Source organism: Nyctereutes procyonoides, unplaced genomic scaffold (genome assembly GCF_905146905.1).
Source record: "Nyctereutes procyonoides isolate TBG_1078 unplaced genomic scaffold, NYPRO_anot_genome, whole genome shotgun sequence".
In the NCBI taxonomy this organism is placed as follows: domain Eukaryota; kingdom Metazoa; phylum Chordata; class Mammalia; order Carnivora; family Canidae; genus Nyctereutes; species Nyctereutes procyonoides.
In genome coordinates, this window is record NW_026575136.1 from 33,085,199 (window position 1) to 33,100,121 (window position 14,923).

The window sequence follows — 14,923 nt, forward strand, 5'->3', positions numbered from 1 at the left end:
TATTCAGCAAGGTTCTCATTCAGAATAGAAGGAGAGATAAAGAGCTTCCAAAATAGGCAGAAACTGAAAGAATATGTGACCACCAAACCAGCTCTGCAAGAAATATTAAGGGGAACCCTGTAAAAGAAAGAGGAAACTCAAAGAAATAATCCACAAAAACAGGGACTGAATAGGTATTACGATGACACTAAATTCATATCTTTCAATAGTAAATGAATGTGAATGGGCTAAATGATCCCATCAAAAGACACAGGGTATGTGACTGGATAAAAAAGCAAGACCCATCTATTTGCTGTCTACAAGAGACTCATTCTAGACCTAAGGGCACCTACAGCCTGAAAATGAAAAGTTGAGAACCACTTACTATTCAAATGGTCCTCAGAAAAAAAGCTGGGGTAGCAATCCTCTTATCAGATAAGTTACAGTTTATCCCAAAAACTGTAGTAAGAGATGAAGAGGGACACTCTATCATACTTAAAGGGTCTATACAACAAGAGGACCTAGCAATCATGAATATTTATGCCCCTAATGTGGGAGCTGCCAAGTATATCAAGCAATTAATAACCAAAGTAAAGACATACTTAGATAATAATACACCAATAGAAGGAGACTTCAACATGGCACTTTATGCAAATGACATATCTTCTAAGCACAACATCACCAAAAACAAGAGCTTTAAGTGATACACTGGACCAGATGGATTTCACAGATATTTATAGAACTTTGCGTCTGAACGCAACTGAATACATATTCTTCGCAAGTACACATGGAACTTTCTCCAGAATAGACCATATACTGGGTCACAAATCAGGTCTCAACTGATACCAAAAGATTGGGATTGTCCCCTACATATTTTCAGGTCATAATGCTTTGAAACGAGAACTCAATCACAAGAAAAAATTTAGAAGAAACTCAAACACCTACAGGTTAAAGAGCATCCTGCAAAAGATGAGAGTCAACTAGGAAATTAGAGAAGAATTAAAAATATTCATGGAAACTAATGAAAATAAAGATACAACCGTTCAAAAGCTTTGGGATACAGCAAAAGCAGTCCTAAGAGGGAAATACATTGCAATACAAGCATTCCTCAAAAAATTGGAAAAACTCAAATACACAAGCTAATCTCACACCTAAAGGAACTGGAGAAAGAACATCAAATAAAACCTACACCCAGCAGAAGAAGACAGTTAATAAACATTTGAGCAGAACTCAAAGAAATAGAGACCAGAAGAACTGTAGTACAGATCAACAAAACCAGGAGTTGGTTCATTGAAAGAATTAATAAGGTAAACCATTAGCCCACCTTATTACAAAGAAAAGAGAAGACTCAAAATAATAAAATCATGAATGAAAGAGAAGAGATCACAACCAATATCAAGGAAATACAAACGATTTTAAAAACATATTATGAGTAGCTATACACCAATAAATTAGGCAATCTAGAAGAAATAGATGCATTTCTGGAAAACCACAAATTACCAAAACTGGAACAGGAAGAAATAGAAAACCTGGACAGGCCAATAGCCAGGGAGGAAATTGAAGCAGTCATCAAAAACCTCCCAAGACACAAAAGTCCAGGGCCAGATGGCTTCCCAGGGGAATTCTATCAAATGGTTAAAGAAGAAACAATACCTATTCTACTAAAGCTGTTCCAAAGGATAGAAAGGGATGGAATACTGCCAAACTTATTCTATGAGGCCAGCATCACCTTAATTCCCAAATCAGACAAAGACCTCACCAAAAAAGCAGAATTTTAGAACAATATCCCTGATTAGCACAGATGCACAAATTCTCAACAAGATACTAGCTAATACGATCCAACATTAAGAAGACATTAAGAAGATTATTCACCATGACCAAGTGGGATTTATCCCCAAGATGCAAGGGTCCTTCAACACTCCTAAAGCAATAAACGTAATAGATCACATCAACAAGAGAAAAAACAAGAACCATATGATCCTCTCAATAGATGCAGAGAAAGCATTTGACAAAATACAGCATCCATTCCTGATCAAAATTCTTCAGAGTGTAGGGATAGAGGGAACCTTCCTCAGCATCTTAAAAGCCATCTACAAAAGCCCACAGCAAATATCATTCTCAATGGGGAAACACTGAGAGCCTTTCCCCTAAGATAAGGAACATGACAGGGATGTACACTCTCACCACTGCTATTCAACATAGTACTAGAATTCCTAGCCTCAACAATCAGGGAACAAAAATAAATAAAAGGCATTCAAATTGGCAAAGAAGAAGTCAAACTCTCCCTCTTTGCATATGACATGATACTGTACGTAGAAAACCCAAAAGACTCCACCCCAAGATTGCTAGAACTCATACAGCAATTTGGTAATGTGGCAGGATAAAAAAAATAATGCCCAGAAATCAGTGGCATTTCTATACACTAACAATGAGACTGAAGAAAGAGAAATTAACAAGTCAATCCCATTTACAACTACACCCAAAAGCATAAGTTACCTAGGAATAAATCTAACAAAAGAGGTAAAGGATCTATCCCTAAAAACTACAGAACACTTCTGAAAGAAATTGAGGAAGACACAAAGAGATGGAAAAATATTCCATGCTCATGGATTGGCAGAATTAATATTGTGAAAATGTCAATGTTACCCAGGGCAATTTACACGTTTAATGCAATCCCTATCAAAATACCATGGACTTTCTTCAGAGAGTTGGAAAAAATAATCTTAAGATTTGTGTGGAATCAGAAAAGACTCCGAATAGCCAGGGGGGTATTGAAAAAGAAAACCAGAGCCGGGGGGATCACAATGCTGGATTTCAAGTTGTACTACAAAGCTGTGATCATCAAGACAGTGTGGTACTGGCACAAAAACAGACACATAGATCAATGGCACAGAATAGAGAGCCCAGAAATGGGCCCTCAACTCTATGGTCAACTAATATTTGACAAGGCAGGAAAGACTATCCACTGGAAAAAAGACAGTCTCTTTAATAAATGGTGCTGGGAAAATTGGACAGCCACTTGCAGAAGAATGAAACTAGACCATTCTCTTACACCAGACACAAAGATAAACTCAAAATGGATGGAAGATTAAATGTGAGACAAGAATCCATCAGAATTCTAGAGCAGAACACGAGCAACACCCTTTTTGAACTTGGCCACAGTAACTTCTTGCAAGATACATCCACGAAGGCAAAAGAAACAAAAGCAAAAATGAACTATTGGGACTTCATCAAGATAAGAAGCTTTTGCACAGCAAAGGATACAGTCAACAAAACGAAAAGACAACCTACAGAATGGGAGAAGATATTTGCAAATGACATATCAGATAAAAGGCTAGTACCCAAGATCTATAAAGAACTTATTAAACTCAACAGCAAAGAAACAAACAATCCAATCATGAAATGGGCCAAAGACATGAACAGAAATTTCACAGAGGAAGACATAGACATGGCCAACAAGCACATGAGAAAATGCTCCGCATCACTTGCCATCAGGGAAATACAAATAAAAACCACAATAAGATAACACCTCGCATCAATGAGAATGGGGAAAATTAACAAGACAGAAAACAACAAATTTTAGAGAGGATGTGGAGCAAGGGAAACACTCTTGCACTGTTGGTGGGAATGTGAACTGGTGCAGCCACTCCGGAAAACTGTGTGGAGGTTCCTCAAAGAGTTAAAAATAGACCTGCCCTACGACCCAGCAATTGCACTGCTGGGGATTTACCCCAAAGATACAGATGCAGTGAAACGCTGGAACACCTGCATCCCAATGTTTATAGCAGCCATGTCCATAATAGCCAATCTGTGGAAGAAGCCTTGATGTCCATCAAAAGATGAATGGATAAGGAAGATGTGGTCTATGTATACAATGGAATATTACTCAGCTATCAGAAACGATGATTACGCACCATTTGCTTCAATGTGGATAGAACTAGAGTGTGTTATGCTGGGTGAAATATGTCAATTGCAGAAGGACAAACATTATCTTCATTCATTTGGGGAATATGAAAACATAGTGAAAGGGAATAAAGGGGAAAGGAGAGAAAATGAGTGGGAAAAATCAGAGAGGGAGACAGAACATGAGAGACTCCTAACTCTGGGAAATGAACAAGGGATAGTGAAGGGGATGGGGGGGGGTTGGGGTGGCTGGGTGATGGGCACTGAGGGGGGCACTTGACGGGATAAGCACTGGGTATTATGCTGTATGTTGGCAAATTGAACTCCAATAAAAAAAATATACAAATAAAAGAAGAAAGGCTGAAAATTAATGATCTTTGATTCCATCTCAGGAAAATAGAGAAAGAACATAATTACATTTAATAAAATAGAAGACAGGGAATTGGAAAGGTAACATATTAATGAAATAGTCAATAACACTAGAAAAGCATTTCAATTTCCTCCTTGGCTGTGAGAACTAGTGATTCTGGGTTCCCTGGCAGTTATGAGCTAGTTATTAGGTAAAACTAATAAGATTCACTTTTAAATAAAAATTTAACATAATAAAAATATGACAGGACTAAAAAAAAGATCAAAGGAGATAACAGTATATGTATAACAATTTGCCACTGAACAAAGTTGGGGTAATTAAGCATCAAAAAACAAACAAGCAAACAAAACCCTGCAATTTTTAAAACTTGTCCAACAGGAGACCATATTTCCACATTAATACAGATTTAGAGGATTCTATGAAAGCTAGCTGTTGTCTGAAAACCACAAAATGAAAATGTTTTGTATTTTCTGCATGAATGGTACCCCAGGTCTACCAAAAATAGATAAGGACTATAGAATTATAACATCACTATTTTATAATGAACAACTAAATAACATTTCAAAGCAATGATCACAAACAACTAATTGAAATCAATTGGTAATAAAAGAAAAAAAAATCATGATAGTGAATTTTATAATGGATGTGTTAGTCTCAAATCCCTGAACAAACTGATTTTCATTTCAAAAAATAGTGACAACCAAACATTCTGTGTTTATAATGTGTAATATCAAGAAGTATATAACTTGCCAAAATAAGAAACTGCATCTGATCAAGCCTCTAGATCTAAATAGCATTTTAAAACAAATATATGGGTCAGAAAAACATGTTAAGTAACACCAAGGAAACAATCAGCAAGATCCAAAATGAAAGAAAGGAAAGAGGAGAGAGAGAGAGAGAGAGAGAGAGAAAGAGAAAAAAAGAAAAAGAAAAAAATAAAAAGAAAAAGAAAGAAAGAGAAAGAGAGGGATCCCTGGGTGGCTCAGCAGTTTAGCGCCTACCTTCCACCCAGGGTGTGATCCTAGACTCCTGGGATGGAATCCCACATCGGACTCCCTGCATGGAGCCTGCTTCTCCCTCTGCCTGTGTTTCTGCCTCTCTCTCTCTGCGTGTCTCTCATGAATAAACAAATAAAATCTTAAAAAAAAGAGAGAGAGAAAGAGAGAGAGGCAAAGAAAGAAAGAAAGAGGTGGGGGTATAGACTTGAAGACTTTGATGCATATGAACCAAACACGGTATGAAGATGTTTGGTTTAAAAGTCATATCAACTAATCATAAAATAAGTAGGTATTTATTTATTAGAGGAACTATATTGGAGAACACTGAAGGGAACTAAAGATCAGCTTTATGGATATTAGATTACTATTATTAACTTTTGCTGGTATAAAAATGAAATTGGGATACTGCAAAATAGTCATTGGAAAGTGGGAGAGGACAGATACAATAATATTGGCTATGTGTTTGCAGTTGAACTGGGGGATGGTTCTACAGCAATACATTGAACCGTTATCTTTACTTTTATAGATGATGTTTGAAGTGTTTCATTAAAAAAGTTTAAAATAAATGTAGTTCTGTAAGAAAAAAAAGAAAAATCACATAGTTGGAAGTAAATTTATGATATTAAAATTCTAACAAAGGAAAAAGGGGAAACATTAATCTAAAAACATATGGACAAAACTATAGGAGTTTTTTAGGCATACTACATGTTGATCTGTCGATGGGAGATGCTTGGTCTTAGCATCTGCATTTAAGTTTACTGGAGTTTCTAGAGGATGTGATAAATCAAAAGAGAATATAAAGGAATATAAAATGGATAAAAATAGACAAAAATATATTGTTAATCATCTGTAGACATTTAATTTGTATAGAAAATTTTAAATATTATACATATTATTAATAAGTGAACTGAGTAAGGTTGTCAAATACAAAATGAGTATACAGAAATCAGTTACATTTTATACTAGAATTAGCTAATGACAAAATGTAATTTTATCACTTTCAACACCATAAAAATCAAATTTCTAGTAATAAATACATAAATCATGTACATTTTTTTTTTGCTCAGAAAACTACTCAATTATGTAGGGAAAAAATAAATGGATCGATGTATTATGAAGATAGATTGGAAGACTCTGTTTTGTTTAAACAATCAGTTATCTTGAAAATGTATTCCAGTAATAGTGTGATACCAAATAACAAACATAAATCCCAGGTGGTTATTTTCCCATAACGGAACATTGTATTTCCATGCAGCGAAAGGAATCAACATTAGACAAGACAACCATAGAAGAAAAGACACATTTTCTAGGTTTCAAAAGTTAATGTACCTGCATCAATTAAGAGAGTCTGGTACTGACATGGGGAAACAGGGACACAAATATGAGATAGAGGAGAGGCTCCAGAAAGAGGCACACGTACATAGGAACTTTATCTTGACACACATGGCACCACAGAACAATGAGGAAAGAACATTCTTTTTAGTAATCGGTCCCAATTCATTGGAAAAATATAATTTTTGGTGCTGTCCTCATACTATACATAACATTAGTTCCAAGTGGAGTAGAGATTTAAATTATAAAAGACCTCTAGAAAATAATATAGAAGGATAACTTCTTGTCCTCAAGGTAAGATTTTTAAAATTGTACATTACTTCTAATATAAGGGAAATGATTGATAATTTAGAATGCTTTAATATTAAGTTATGTGCATATATGTATGCAACTAACATTATTGCCCAGAATGCATAAAGACTTCCTAAAAACCATTTTTAAAAACACTGTTCAATAAGTAAACAGACACAAAACGTGAAGATGGACCTTTAAAGGGGAATGTCCAAATGGCAAAGCGCTCAAATTCATTAATAATCAAGGAAACTAAAGCTAAAACTGGCACCTGTAAGAGAACCATATGATGGGTAGCCCACAGTAGGATTATTTTTTCTATATTAATGATCTGTGAATGTGCCCTGTAGCATATGGGATCACTGGAGTGTTTATAAACAGCAGTATGATATTTTGATTTTGGATGACTTATTCCACTGTAGTGAGTAGTAGAGATTTTAAGATAATACAGTTTAGGAGCTAAGTGTCATTACCTATAGTCTGAAAGGTGAGGAAGGTCTTAACCAGGTAGGGAAGGCCATTTGGAGTTAACAGAATGAATATTAAACTCAGGTGACATTGCCTCCCTTTCTCCTTCCTGTATGGAAGCATGTGACACTTTCTCATCACTAGGCTGAACCTTATCTTTGGGGAGAAAAAAGATGTCAGCTACATGAACCAAAAGACCCTTGAGGCAAAAGTAAAATATTGGATATTGGTGGGCGGGTTATTTTTAATCCAATTCAAGACTAAGTGGCTATGACTGGAAGTGTCTGTTTGAAGTGAAGAGAGAAGGGTCAGAAACATTCTTCTAGATAAAGAACTGAAGTGTCTGTCTCAGCTTCATTTGTGTCACTTTTATGTGTCCTGGTGACATTAACTGGTTAACCTATTTCTATAGGGTGTGTAGCCCTTCTGTTTCTGTAGGACATGTGTTGTCTTTCTATGGATTTTCTGCCAGCAGTTTCTAAATTCTGTGTGAGTCCCACTTTCTCTTTCTCTCCCGACATGATACCTTTCCACTAGGCTGAAATTTTTATCAGTCGAGGTTTAAGTTAAAATAATTAACTTTCAAGTCGAGGTTTAAGATTAAAAAATAATAATAATAATAATAATAGAAGAAGAAGAAGAAAAAGAAGAAGAAGAAGAAGAAGAAAAGAAGAAGAAGAAGAAGAAGAAGAAGAAGAAGAAGAAGAAGAATTTCTTCTGACAATCCCTGTAGTAAGATTGTCCAGCACTCTACTTCCCGTTCATGTGGCTCAAAGCTCTGTGTCCAGTTTCCTAAACTTTTCAAGGGTCCAGGACAAGAGCACTGAAGAAAGCAAGCACATGGTACACTGAGAAATGGCAAGTAACTGGGTGTCTTTGGTGCAGTGAGTGTGAGGAATGCAGAGAAGACTCCCACACTTGGGCTAGGGGTGGGGAGTGGACCAGTGTTTGACTTGATCCCTCCCCCACCCCCACCAGTCCCCTGCCTCCAGCGGCCCCCATTCCCAAACACAGGCAATTAAGTTTCTGTTCAATGTGGCAAGCCTGTATGTTGCTACTTCCCGGTTTTCTAATTGTGAACACATCCTTTCCTTAAATACCACTGTGTTCTCTAGACTCATTTCTCTATGGTGTACATTTTGTGACTTTAAACTATTTTGAGAATCACTTAGATATACTTTTCTAAGATTTTGGCAGAGGGGTAAATGTCAATTTTTCACAGCCATCCAAAATTATGAAATTAAGAAAGATGATTTTTACTTCAGATTGGGTATCAAAATGATGCAAAAATATCTTAGAATAGTGATGAGTAAGTATCATTGTATAGATACTAACTATTCAATTTCTTCAAAATTGAATCATAAATTTTTAAAATCATAGATAAAGCCATATCAATTTATGGCCTAAAGCATGCATAAAAGATAAGCAAAAATTATGCTGGCTTTTCATATTAAAAAGTCTGTATTTCACAGTCTCCATAGAGGTGTTTTTTTTTTCTTGTTTTATCTTCGGTTTAATTTAATGGCAAGGTGAAACTTCTTCAATGCTTTTTTTTTCCCTTCTACTTCATGAAAAGCACATTCTGTTTAATCCGTCATTTCACTGGGGTTGTTTGTTTGCTTTTTAGTATATGGTTGGCATGTCTGTACCTCCCTTTCAGAGGAATGCAGAAACATTTTTCAAAGAAGAGAAAGAAAGCATTTTTTTTAAGGTATTGCTCATAAGGAAGGTAATCCTGAATTATTGATAGTCTCACCCATTCAAAAGGGTTGACCAGAGTGACTGTGGTTGCTGTCTGCTTTCCTCTGGGTTCTGCCTTAGGCATAGCTCCTGCTAGTTGCTGTGTACCCTGCCAGAAACACCAGCCTTATTCTCTGCTCCTTTTTCCTGAAGGGCGATTTTTGAAAGCTTGACTAGTTTACTGGTACAAAGCAAGAATGCAAACAAAGCACAAAACCCAATGAAAATATTCTCCTATGAGGGGATCTTGGCAATGGATTAATGCTGGTAACAATGACGACATGGGCAAAAGAAAAGAAACCATCTACTAACAAGTAGTCACAGGAATAACTCCAAAACTAGTCTAAGAATTATTTTCCTGATATAAACAAATGAATGAAATAGTTTAACCATAAACTTTTGATTTTCCACCTAATTAAGAAATGTTAAGAAAGAGAGAGAGAGAGAGAGAGAAAGGCAGAGAGGTGTTTATTTAAGGAATGACGATTTCCTGTATTTAAATTTGTTTGCCCTGAGTTGAGTGAGGAGCAGGGAAGGAAGGGGTCAGCAGAGAGGGATATGTACATAGCCATATAGCTTCATTGTTTTTAAAAAGAGGTTCTGGCAGAAAAATTTCCCACAATTGTGGCCTATTTTTGCTCCATGGATGAACTTAAAGATTAGGAGAGAATGAAACAATATTTGTCATTTTTTATTTTCCCAAATGGTCATCAATGGTCCTATTTTTTCCCTTAGCAGTCATGGAGAACAGAGGAAGGCATGCTATCCCTATGTCAGAGAACGATGATATAGCAACCCAGAATCTTTCTTTTCTCTAAACCTGTGAGGGTGAGGGAAAGAAAAATATGCCAAGGTTCATAAGTGCCAGATAGAGTCAAATGTAATTGATTCATAGCACATCTCCAGAGGGGCCTAGACCTAGTTTGCCATCTCCATTGCTGTGAAGCTAAACCGATGAGAACAACCTCTCCATTTGTTTTGCTACTATCATCTTGTCCTACCCACCTGAGACGGAACTATCTTCAACTAGTAGCAGTATTCTTTGAAAGTGAAAATATTATTGCATTTGCTTTGCTGTGATTCTCTGTATAATTATTGTGTCAAGGTTAACCTATTAAATATAACTATATAGGGCACCTGGGTGGCTCAGTTGGTTAAGTGTCTGCCTCTGGCTCAGGTCATGATCCCAGAGTCCTGGACTGAGTCCTAACATTGGACTCCCTGCTCCACAAGGAGCCTGCTTCTCCCCATGTCTGCCTCCCACCTCGCCCCCTGTCTCTGTCTCTCATGAATAAATAAATAAAATATTTTTAAAAATAAATATAAGGGGGATCCCGGGGTGGCGCAGCGGTTTGGCGCCTGCCTTTGGCCCAGGGCGCGATCCTGGAGACCCGGGATCGAATCCCACGTCGGGCTCCTGGTGCATGGAGCCTGCTTCTCCCTCTCCTGTGTCTCTGCCTCTCTCTCTCTCTCTCTGTGTGTGTGACTATCATAAATAAATAAAAATTTAAAAAAAAATAAATATAAGTACATAATACATACTAAAGTTTCAGCTTTCCCAGGGAATTCCAATTGTGTATTAACCGAGCATAAACAAACACTGAACTCTAGTTTGTAGCATATGTGATAAAGTATGAAAGGGGACAGTGTGAATTTCTTAAAAATAAGAAGTATTAATATATGAATATAGGATTGGATAGATATATATGCAGTAAACAAGATCATGTGATCATTGTAGAGATTAGGGAGCATTTATATCCATATTCACTGCATGTTTTCAGCAAATTTTCCATTTCAAGGTTTTTAGGATAGAATGTTGGGAAATTTAAAGTCTAATGTAAACCACACTGCTTATTATAGATGCTTACACATGAAGCACTCAGCTAACTTTACTGAATCCTCATAAATGAGTGAGTTTCTATAACCTCCTTCAATTTTTTTTAAGTTTTATTTAAATTCCGGTTAGTTAACATAGTGTTCTATTAGTCTCAGGTGTACAATACAGTGAGTGATTCAACAATTCTGAACATCACCTGGTGCTCACAACAAGTGCCCTCCTTCATCCTCATCATCTATTTCCCTGATTCCCCTCCCCATCTCCCCTCTGGTGAGATTTGTTCTCTAGGGTTTAAAGTCTGTTTCTTGATCTGTATCTTTTTTTTTTTTTCTTTCAATTTGTTCTCTAGGGTTTAAAGTCAATTTGTTCTCAATTTGTTCTCTAGGGTTTAAAGTCTGTTTCTTGATCTGTATCTTTTTTTTTCTTTTTTTCATTTTGTTTCTTAAATTCCACATATGAGTGAAATCATATGGTATTTGTCTTTCTCTAATTGGCTTATTTCACTTAGCATAATACTCTAGCTCCATTCACGTCATTGCAAAGGGCAAGATTTTATTCTTTTTAATAGCTGAATAATATTTCATGATATATACTTATATATGTGTGTGTGTGTGTGTAGTATATATATATATATATATATATATATATATATATATATCACATCTTTATCCATTCATCACTCAGTGGACCTTTGGGCTATATCCAAAATTTGGCTATTGTAGATGATGCTTCTAAAAACATTGGGATGCATGGATCCTTTTAGATTAGGACTTTTGTATTCTTCAGGGAAATGCAAATCAAAACCACAATGAGATATCACCTCACACCTGTCAGAATGGCTAAAATCAACAATGCAAGAAACAGCAAGTACTAGCAAGGATGTGGAGAAATGGGAACCCTCTTGCACTGCTGGTGGGAATGAAAACTGGTGCAGCCACTCTACAAACAGTATGGAGGTTCCTCAAAATGTTGAAAATAAAACTACCCTTTGACCCAACAACTGCACTACTAGGTATTTACCATATACATATATATATATATATATATATATATATATATATATATATATGAGAGAGAGAGAGAGAGAGACAGAGACAGAGAGAGCAAGGAGGGGGAGGGAGACATGGGAGAAAGAATCTTAAGCTGACTCTGTCCTGAGCCTGGAGTCCTCCTCAAGGCTTGATCTCCCAACCCTGAGACCATGACTTGAACCATAACCAAGAGTCGGATGCTTAACCACCTGAGCCACCCAGACACCCTTAGACAGAATTTTAAGTACTATAATTTTATTTGCCTGTGATTTCCAAAGAGTTTATGAGTAAAACTGTAGAAAAGTGTATATTCTGGTATCAGAAGCCAGATACAATTAGGAAATCATAATTTTTCATATTTGGCTAAAGTTGTATGCATTTTATTATTTTGTATACCCACACAGGGTAATTCACAAATAATACGTAGGAAGAACGATTAAAAAGTGAATAAACCCAATGACTGAGTTTTAAATCAATTACCAGATATGAATTGCTAAGAAAAAGTATCCCACTCATGTTCTGGGAAGATATAAACTGTCTTTCTCAAAGGCAATGTAGGGGAACTGGTATAGCCTCTATGCAATCTTGGAGAATGCTAAAAAGAAATGTGCTGGCTTTAGGAGTTGTTTGTATTATGTGAGACACCCACCAACAACTTGCATTGCCATTGCTAGGGGCTTTCAAGAGAAATGTCAGTCCTCACAGCAAGTGATGAGATTTGACATATGGCATCAAAGCATCATTAAAACCACACCTGCTGCAGAAGAAGCTATGTCTTTCAAGAGATTTTCAAGCAGAAAAGGTTACACTGAAAATCCAAAAGGCTAAGGCTTATTTCTTTTCTTTGCAGACAATTAAATGCTCTAAAGAAAAAGTAATTGCACAAACATATTTAAGAAAAAAATCTACTTTTGTGGCATACTGTTTTTTAAAAAACTATATACGTGATACCTTTTTTTTTTTTTTTGCTTTCTGTAGAACATACAATATAACCTAATTCACAACTTATTCACAACTATGGATTGCTGTGAGAAAAGTTTTATAATGTAACTTACCACACAGGGGCCTAAAAATGTCATGGTCTTGCTCTTTGGGCAAAATCTACTTTTTAGAACTTTTCACTTATGTTATTTATTTATTGTGTTATAAATTATAAAACGGAAGGCAAGGTCATTTATTGAGCATTAACTATACATCAACGGCTTACATATTATATCTTCTATTCTTATGTGGTGATGCATGTAGAGGAGGAAACTTGTCAGGGTGGCAAAATAATTTTTCCCAAGCTTATACAACCGAAGTTGGCAGCATTGGAATTGAAGTCCAGGTGGGTCAGATGGGAAAAGCCTAGCCTTGTTTCTTATACTATGCTGTCTACTGTGTTCCCAATTGGAGTATAAGCATCCAAAAAAGGAAAATTAGTTTTGGTCTCTAAGCCGAGATGCTTTGTAATGTTGTTTGTGAGATAGGGCATATTCATAAAAGGAAATGAAACATGATGAAACTTGTGTTGAGCATGAAATTGCCAGCATTGGCAACATGGCCCCATCATGTGGGAAGACAGCACAGGACTGAGACACCCCAGAAAGGTTCTCACAGGGCAGATGCAGCCCCACACAGGGTTAGACCAATAGCAAGGATTCAAGTACAAAAGCACGAGGGACCCACTATTAATAAGAATGCTGTGCACAGTATATGCGGAGCTTTTTATCTTTAAATATGAGCAGTTTACTAAGCCCCGGAGATGGTTTCTGTTTCTGCTACAATAGACCAAAATATATTTACTCTTCATGCCTCCAACGCTGACAGATTGTCATGATATCAGTCAGATCTCTTATCAAAACACATGACTGATGGAAACAATAAATATTTTTATAGTAAAATTTCATATTATCAAAATACCGTCATTGTTAAGAAATATTTATATCTCAGGGAAAAATGTTCCCTACAAATAGAAAGTAGTACAAATTTCCATGTGAAATCAAGTTTGAATTTTACTAGCCTAGGAAGAATGAAAGATGCCTTTAAGCTATGTCTGAAAGAGCAAATGATGGACTATGTAGTAAAAAGATAACTGAGATATATCAGCCCAGTGGAATGGGCTGTATACCCCCAAATCCTGCACTTCAGAACACATGCAAAAGGAAACACCACCGCTGAATCATTTAAAGTAATTTGAGGACACACATAGTTTAATTTTACCGAGTGTTTCCTCATTGAAAAATATGTTCAGAATATTTGCTATGTGCAGATAATGTGCTAACTACCGAGCATAAAATGATGAGTGAAAACAGACACATTGCCTGCTTACTGGGTGAAAATGAAGGGAGGTGATGGATATTCTATGTTAAAATCCCATAAGGACATGTGAGATTTAAAACTATGAAATCCTTTAGGAGGATTATGAAAGGATACAAGGGAGGGTCCTGAATCCATGTGGGTCTCATGGGTTTTAAATAAAGTAAATTCCAGAAAAACTGGTTCTGGAGAGTGAAAACCTACATCAGGTCCCTGATTCATGATGGAAACTGAGTATTTAAAGAAATGAAAGCCAATCTATGTGGAAAAAGAGACCTCAATGGGGAAGTGGAGCAAATGTTATTTGGCCCCAGAAGCAGGCGGGTTAAAATGTTAAAGTCACGTTTTCTTTCAAATGGGTGGACAGTATGATACCATTTTATTTTTTCAAGAAATTACTCTGGCTCAAGTATGGAGAATGAACTAGGGGGTGGGGGTGGCAAGGGGGTAATTTTGGTGCCGGAGCTCAGAGGTGAGGGCTGGCTGACAGATTGGCCAGGGGATGGTGGTGTAGGGAGGAGGTGTTGGGTTCAAGGGCTTCTGCTCCCCGAGGAGGCTATGCACGTGCTGTATCCCTCTCAGTCACAGCAGTGGAATTGAAGGGCATGGAACTGGGGTGGCAAAGGTGGAGGAGCCCTGGGGAGACTGAGCAGAGGTGACCTGCTGTAGGAAGGAC